The following is a 9,334-nucleotide window of genomic DNA, read 5'->3' on the forward strand; positions in this document are numbered from 1 at the left end:
ACCTTTGGGAAGGGAAAAATTTTTAAACCAAGCAATATTTAGCAAGAGCCACAAAATGTAAAATAAATAATTTTGACTATATAAAATTAAAAAGGTTTTGTATAAACAAAACCAATGTAACTAAAATCAGAAGGGAAACAACAAATTGGGAAATAATCATCATAACAAAAACCTCTGACAAAGCTTTAATCACTCAAATTTACAAAGAGCTAAATTAATTGTACAAAAAATCAAGCCATTCTCCAAATGATAAATGGGCAAGGGACATGGATATGCAGTTTTCAGATGAAGAAATCAAACCTATTAATAAGCACATGAAAACATGTTCTAAATCTCTGATAATCAGAGGGATGCAAATCAAAACAACTCTGAGGTACCACCTCATACCTAGCAGATTGGTTAACATGACAGCTATGGAGAGTAATGAATGCTGGAGTGGATATGGCAAAGTTGGGACATTACTTCATTGCTGGTGGAGTTGTGAATTGATCCAACCATTCTGGAGGGCAATTTGGAACTATGCCCAAAGGGTGCTAAAAGACTGTCTTCCCTTTGATCCAGCTGGTCCTAGACTTTGGGTTAAAACATACGAAGCTACCCCTTTTTATTCATGCACATATAAAGTGAATGGTTTATCATAACGTAGAATACCTAGAGCAGTGGTATATAAGATAGCTTGTTTTAAATCTGACAGAGCTGCCAAGTGTTCTGGTTCCAATCTAAGTGGTTTAATGACTGATCTATTGTTAACACTATAAGGGGTTTTGTGATTTTCCCAAATCAAGGGATCAATTGTCTACAAAACCCTGTTGCCTCTAAGATTGCCTTCAACTGTTTCTCAGTAGTGGGAGCACTTAATTTTTTAATATTTTCAATGCACTTAGGAGAAATAGAACAGGAACCAACAGTTAAAACAAACCCTAAATATTCCACTTTGGGGTGACACCATTGAACCTTTGCCTTTGAAACTTTGGGGCCTCTCTTATATAGTACTAACAGAAGATGTTTGCTCTCCTCATAGCATGCTGCTACATTTGGTGAAGCCAAGAGTAAATCATCTACATATTTAATTAAGTGACTATGTTTAAATGGAATATTATATGTATCCTGTGCCAAAATTTGAGCAAAGAAGATGGGACTTTCCATGTACCCCTGGGGCAGACAACACCATGTCCCCTGGAAGCCTTTCCAGGTAAAAGCAAAGATATGCCTGGAGTCCTCATGGATTGGTATTGAGAAAAATGCTGAGCACAAATCCACTACAGTAAAGTATGTGGTTGTGCCAGGAATAGAAGAAATTATTGTGTTTGGATTTGCAAACACAGGATGTCTTTTTATGACATGATTATTCACAGCCCTCAAATCTTGTACAAATCTATATACACATTTTTCCTCAGGGCCTAGTTTTGGCTTTTTTTTTTTTACAGAGAGAATAGGTATATTATATTTGTATTTGCATGGCATTATTATTCCTTGTTTTATTAATGATTCTATCACTGGGGAAATACCTTTAATTGCCTCTTTTGAGAGGGGATACTGAGGAATGGAACAAGGTGGGGAATTTTTCATCTTAATCTGAACAGGTTCAGCTGATTTCAGTAGGCCAACATTGGAACAAGATGTAGCCCATAGAGACTCAGGTATGTCATCTGGGATTTCAAAAGTGAGGGGGGGTTTCTCTCACATCCTGACTGTCTGAAAGAAGTACAAGAAACAATTTTAAGCATTCCTCAGGCAATTCTAGCTTCATAGAGCCATCTGGAGAGCATATTATTGTGTCTCTAAGTTTGCCTAAAAGATCTCTCCCTAGCAAATTTGTAGGGGAATTTGGCATTAAAAGGAAAGAATGTTCCACTAAGAGGGGTCCCACAAACACCATATGAGAGGAAAGCTTTTCAACATTTAGAGGTGCTCCCAACACACCTGTTACATTCAAAGAGCCAATAGGACTGCATGCAGAGTCAGGTTTACTCATTAAAACTGACCTAGAAACTCCAGTATCTAACAGGCAATCACAATATGTGTTCTCAACTTTTAGGGTCACATGAGGTTCTTTACTTTGGGGAGGGCAATGGACTGTGATAACAGGCATTAGCAAATCAGGTTCTGGAAAGCCAAAGGTTTCAACCTTCGACTCTAGAGCATTCCCCCACCCCTCACACCATCAGAAAGATTCCTGGCTATTTCTCTGGGTTGTCCTACAATGAGTACAGGGGTTGTGGTGTGAGTTATGAGTTGCTTTATTTGAATTGCAATTTCTCCTATTTTTGATCTTATTCCTGAAGTGTCTATTTCTATTCACCTGATTTCTTTTCATACAGTCCATAAACACATTATCCACTTTCCACAAAAATAACATGTTAGTGGTTATTAGTTAGTGGTTAGGTAGATTCTTGTAAGGGAGCTATGATATTCCCTTGCTTTACCTTCACAGCTGTTTCAGTTAATTATTTTATTTCCTTCCACAGTGTCTCTACCAAAGTAGTGTCCTCTTTATCTGTCTCACCCTGTTTAGAAGTCAATTCCTTTATTTCCTTCCTTAACTAAATCAGTGTTCTCCTTCTCCTTTTCCTTATGTTCCTCAAAAGCATAAACTGTCACTTTCTTCAATTCTTCAAGGTCGATAGTAGGCCAGTTTGGACAGCTAGTAATAAAATAATTCCTAAATACCTTACAACTGTTTTTCACAAATTGTATTCTGATTTGTCTAAGGTCCCTTTTTTTATTCAGATCGAGCTTGATATACTTTCTTCTCAGCTCGATAAGTCTATTCATAAACAGGGATGGACTTTCTATGTCTTTTTACTTAAGATTTTCAAATTTAGTCCATGTACCAGGCCTATAAGAACAGGCTCTCATAACTTTTAGCAATGCATTTCTAGCCTGGCATAGTTGTAAGTAATCTGCTCTGAATTTGGGTCCCATTTGGGATCGTCAGTTGGCCAATGAGCTGCTCCCTCACTTTGGGCCTGATTAATAAGAGAAAGAATCTTATTCCTTTCCCTTTCTGTTAGCAATGTCTGGAGCAAATCTTCTACATCAAGTCATGTGGGATTATATTGCGAAAAATTCTTTCAAACTTATTTATCATCACCACAGGCTTGGCTTCATAGGAAGGTGTTTTATCTTTGAATCTCTCAATGTCCTGTGGAGAAAAAGGTGTATGATGTCTAATGTTTACTAAATCTTCACATCTGTTAGATGTAGGGACATATTTTAGAAAGAAATGACCTTTATTTGAATCATCTGTGGTAACTTCTGCTTGGCCTATGTTCTGGAATTCAATTGTAGTGATGTTGGTAGGAGAAGGGGTTGGGGTGGTAGAATGGAGCTGGTCAGAAGATGGGGAGGCAGAGAGAAATGATCATAAGTGGGGCTGGGGGTGGGACAGATAGGAATGCAGGAGGGGCTTTGGGCAAGGAGAGAGGAACAGGGGAGGGGTCGGGGTTGGGGTGGAGAAGAAGGGGTGTGGGACCAGGTACAAGGTGGAGAGGAGTATGATGGGTGAGATCTAGAGGAGTCATAATAAAGTGGGTGGGAAGGAGAGTGCGGGAAAGGATTGAAGTAGGGATGGTACAGGTGGGCATAGTTGGAAGGAGGATATGAGTGGTAGGATATTAAGGAAGTGTAGAGGGATAGATTGGGGAAAAGGGGATAGGAGGAGTAGGAGATGCTAAAGATTGCTAAAGTAGAAACTAAAGGAGCTTAAGGAGAAAATAGATAATAAAACCACACTAGTAGGGGATCTCAAATTCCCCTATTAAAACTATATAAATCAAACCAAAAATAAAAAAAAATACAGAAGGAAGAGAAGTGAATAAAACATTAGAAAAATTAGAGTTAATAGATATCTGGAGAAAGTTGAACAGGGGTAAAAAGTAATATAGCTTTTTCTCAGTAGTACATGGTACAAAAAAAAAAGATCAACCATGTACTAGGGCATAGGAATATTGCAAACAAATGCAGAAAAGCAGAAATAATTAATTCAACTTTTTCAGATTACAATGTGATAAAAAAGTATAATTTAAAAGGGTCTATTGAAAGGCAAATTTAAAGTTAATCGGAAACTAAATAATCTCTTTCTTCAAAACTGGTGGGTCAAAAAACAAATCATAGAATCAAATATGTACTTCGTTAAAGAGAATGACAGTGAAAAGACAACATATCAAAATCTATGGGATACAGTCAAAGCATTACTAAGGGGAAAATGTATATATCTGAGGGCCTATATCAACAAAATATAGAGGGAGAACTATGAATTAGGTTTGCCACTTAAAAAATTAGAAAATGAACAAATTTTAAATCCAAAGATAAAAATTAATTTGGAAATCCTAAAAAGTAAAGGCGAAATTAATAAAAGTGAATGTAAATGAACTGCTGAACTAATAAGACTAGCAGCTGGTACTTTGAAAAAAAATGAAGAAAATAGAGATAGAGCAGTGGTAAATCTAACCAAAAAAGAAAGAAAGAAGAGAATCAAATTAACAGAATCAAAAATGAAAAGAGCAATCTCACCTCTAATTGAAGAAGAAATTAAGACAATTATTATGAATTGCCTTACCCAATTATGTGGCAATAAACATGACAATATAAGGGAAATGGGAGTGTATTTATTAAAATATAAAGTGCCTAAATTAACAAAAGAGGAAAAAGAATACATACCTAAATAACCCCATCTCAGAAAAAAAGAAATGAATTAAGCCATCAAGGAACTCCCTAAGAAAAATCCCCACGGCCAGATGGATTCACAAGTGAGTTCTACCAAACATTCAAGGAACAGCTCATCCCAATACCATACAAACTATTTGACAAAATAAGCAGAGAAAGAATCTTACCAAATTCTTTTTATGATACAAATATGGTACTGATTCCCAAGCTAGGAAAACCAAAAACAGAGAAAGAAAACTGCAGACCAATCTCCTTAATGAACATAGATGCAAAAATCTTAAATAAAAACTAGCGAAGAGACTACAGCAAGTCATTCCAAGGATTATTCACTAAGACCAGGTGAGATTTATGCCAGGAATGCAAGGCTGGTTTAACAATAGAAAAACCATCCACATATTTGATGATATCAATAACTGAATTAACAGAAATCCCATATTATTATCTCAATAGAAAGAGTTTGACAAAATGCAACACTCATTCCTATTAAAAACACTTAGAAAGTATAGGAATAGATGGGCTTTTTCTCAAAATAATAAACAGTATTTATTTAAAACCATTAGCAAGTCTCATATGCAATGGGGATAAGTTAGAGACTTCTTAATAAGAACAGAAGTGAAGCAGGGATGCCCATTATCACCTCTATTATTTAATATTGTATTAGAAATATTTGTAGGTAATGGTGAAATCTCTTCTGATTGTCTTTTTGCATGGCTGTGGTAGAGTAGATGAATATGTCATGAGGTCAGAGGAGATCAAAGGATCAAGAGAAATTTGGGAACCATCAGTAGAGATATTTAGTTCCTCTAGTATAAAGATAAGATTTGGGAAGGAAAAGATAGTTGTTAGATCCTAAAAATCCTTGAGAATAGAAGGGTAATGTCCTTAATTGGGTGGGCAATTTTAATCAAGGTAATTTCCATTGAGGAAAGGTTGTTGAGTGAAGGTAGGAAAAGGGTCATTTTTATAATGGAGGTGGGGTGGAATCATTTTCAAGCAAAAGTATAACCACTTTAGAATGTAGTTCAGGAGGTGGTTTGATTTAGTAGAAAGAGTCAGGAAATCTAAGTTCCAATCTCAGCTTTGTCACTTATTATTCAATTTCTCTAAGTTTCCTCATCAAAAAAAAGGGGGGTTGAGTTAAATGTTCAATATAAACCCAAGGTCCCTTATAGCTCTCATTCTAAGGCAGCTAGGTGGCACAATAAAGACAGGGTATAGTGTCAGAAAGACTAATCTTCTTGAGTTAAAATCTGGCCTCACATATTTAACAGCTGTGTGACCCTGGACAAGTCATTTAACTCTGTCCATCTCAATCTCCTCACCTGTAAAATTATCTGGAAAAGAAAATGGTAATCTACTCCATTATCTATGCCAAGAAAAACCCAAATGGCATCAGAAAATGTGGGTATGACCAAAATAGCAAAATGATGTAAAGCTCCATTATTCCTCATCCCTAGTTCATCGGCATAGCTTGGTGCTTTCTTAGTGTGTCCTCACTCGTTCTAATATTTAATTCCATCTTTTACTTCACATAACTAATCATTGACTAACCAGATTTGCTCTGTCCTTCCTTCTCAGTTTGAATCAGCTCATTCACCTCTGTGAAGAAAACATAGTAGATGCCAGAGGAAATGGTATTTCTTGCATAGTTCCAGCAGGGGGAGTCTAAGCTTGGTTATTGGATTTCTTCAACCTTGTCTGCAGAGACAGAGCTTGGAATTTATGTAACAGAACACTGCAAGCCCTAAAATTCCTAGTGAAAGGATAGAGGGGTATTTTCCCTGGATGCTGACATATTCCAGAGTCAGGAAAAGGGATTGACATCTGGGTTCCAATTGACCTCTTTTCCCAGAGGCAGGGATAGAGACTCATTCAGGGATTCTCATTTTCCAGAAAACAAAATCCCGGAAGCAGTTCAATAGTTCTTCTGGTTGATTTGCTTTTAGTCTAACTAATGTCAGCTCTCTGAGGACAGAGCATCTGATATTTATGTTTATGTTCCAAGAAGGACTTGTCCAGGGTTTTTATTTAGAGACTTTTCAGACTAAATGTTCTGGTCCATCATTAGAGACAGATAATTGGAAAAATCAGTCTCGTCCTGAATTTGTTTTAATAATCTACCCAGTTTTATCTTTGGGGAATATACAAGATACCACATACATTTACTTAGATACAGACATAAATACACATATATTTATATACATATGTAAAACTGAATTGCAATTATCATCAAACCATATATGCATATATGGAAATTATATATTGTGTTTAACATCAAATATGTCTGTTTCATTTTTATCTCTTTCATTATTATAAAACCTTAGAGGAAAAGGTTAGTTTTGAGAGATGAGAAAATATTACTTCATGTTCCTTATAATTGAAGAAATTATCCTAGATTTTGCCCAATGCCCTATTTTCTAAGGTTTTAGGAGTTTTGAAAAACCCTTCTCAATTTCAATTCAACTTGAAGGTCAGGATCAAGCCCAAGAAGCAAAAGGAAAACCCATAAAAAGGAGAAATACTGAATCTGAGAGGAATTCAGCTCACTCACTATATGAAGTAAGATAACTCAGAACAAGCCTACAGTTTACTTGTGATTCCATTCTTAGGAGGTTACACAAACTAAACAAATTCTTATTTAGAAAGGAGACTGTCCCAGAAAGCAAGAGAGTGTCTGTGAAGCTCTAGGAACTACTGAGCACCTAGTTAGATATAGTGAGTTTGTTCTTCAAGCTCTGATTTATCTAAGATGGGAGTAAAAGAATTCTCATTCATCCACACAGCATACATAGTTATCTTATGCTAGGGGACAGAAACTTATAGGATGGAGTCTTGCCTTTCTTAAAGACAGGTGTTGATATGGAATGACTGGAACTGGATGAACTTTAGTTGAACACAAAAATACAAATACATTATTCATTTAATAAATACTAATTAGATTCATATAAGATGATAGAGTAATAAAATGACTTATGTGATAGCTTCCATTTAAAAGTTTACAATCTAGTTAGGGACTAAAAATACATACATGAATAACTTCAGCCTAGGACAATATTTATAAATTGAATAAAAGGTAGAAACTAAGTGCTTCAAAAGGTAGAAGTTGTACTCATCTAGGAAGATCACCAAAAGTATCATGATAAAAAATGGCATTGGCCATATATCTTATAGGATTATAGGATTTTTATAGGTGCAACCATCTGAATTTGGGTGGGTAAGAAGAAAATAGCAACCTAAAAATGGAATTCACCAAATGGTTAAAAAAACAAAAGAAAACATAAAAGTTCTCTAAGAACTTAAAAAGAGCAGAGTAAGCCAAATGGGAAAGGGGATACAAAATTGACTGATGAAAAGAACTTTTTAGAGATCAAAATTGGCCAAATGGAAAAAGAGATACAAAACCTCACTGAAGAAAATAGTTTCTTAAAATTTAGATCTGGGAAGGTCACTCCATGAAACATTAAGAAACAATGAAACAAAGACAAAAGAAGGAGAAAAGAAGAAAATAAAGTGAGAAAAATTTCATCAGAAAAAATAACTGACCTGGAAAAAAGATCAAGAAAAGTTAATTTGAGAATTATTGAACAACTTGTAACCCATGAAAAAAAGAGTCTAGACATAATATTTTAAGAAGTTATTTACAAAGTAAAATTTCCTTAATATTTTAGACCCAGAGGGTGAAATAAAAATTGAAAGAATACATTAATCACTTCCTATAAGAAATCCAGAAAATTCTCCAATATATTATAGCCAAATTTCAGAACTCTCAAGTCAAGGAAAAAATATTGCAAGCATTAAAAAACAATTTAAATATCAAAGAGCCACAGTTAGGATCATTCAAGATTTAATAGCTTTCATGTTAAAGGAGCCAAAGGCTTAAAATATCATACTCTAGAGATTATCTACCCAGAAAAATTGAGGACAACCCTTCAGGTGGGAAATAGATATTTAGTGAAATAGAGGAATTTTAAACATTATGGATAAAAAGGCCAGAGCTGAATGGAAAATTTGACTCTCAAACATAAGATTCAAGACAAGCATGAAAAGGTGAACATGAAAGAGTAATTATAAGAGACTCAATAAAGTTAAGTTCTTAACATTCTTATTAGAGAAGAAAACATGTAAGTTCTAGAAACTCTATCAATATCAGGGCAGTTAGGACACTAACTGGGCACAGTTGTGAGTCAATTATGTTAAAGTGATCTAAAAAAATGAATGGATAAGAAAAAAAGAATACACTGAGAGAAGGAGGAACAGAAAGGTAGAGTGGGATTTTTCACACATAAAAGAGGAATGCAGGGAAGAACTTTTACAGATGAAAGAAAAATGGGGATGTGTAGGCAATGATCAGAACTCCTTCACAAGAGAATTGATGAATTGACTTAAACAGGGAGGAATATAGATATCTATCCATGTATCTTTATATATATATATATATATATATATATATATATAAATGACAAGAGTTCAAATCTCAGATATTTACTAGCTTTGTGATTCCTGTTTGCCTCAGTTTCCTCATTTGTAAAATAAGCATAGTAATAGCATCCACCTTACTGGGTTGTTGTGAGTATCAAATGACATAATTTAAAGTGCTTAGTATACTGCCTGGCACATAGTACATGCTAAATAAATGCTTATGTCTTTTTCTTTTCCTCTCATGTAA

This window comes from Monodelphis domestica, chromosome 2, assembly GCF_027887165.1.
Source record: "Monodelphis domestica isolate mMonDom1 chromosome 2, mMonDom1.pri, whole genome shotgun sequence".
Lineage (NCBI taxonomy): Eukaryota > Metazoa > Chordata > Mammalia > Didelphimorphia > Didelphidae > Monodelphis > Monodelphis domestica.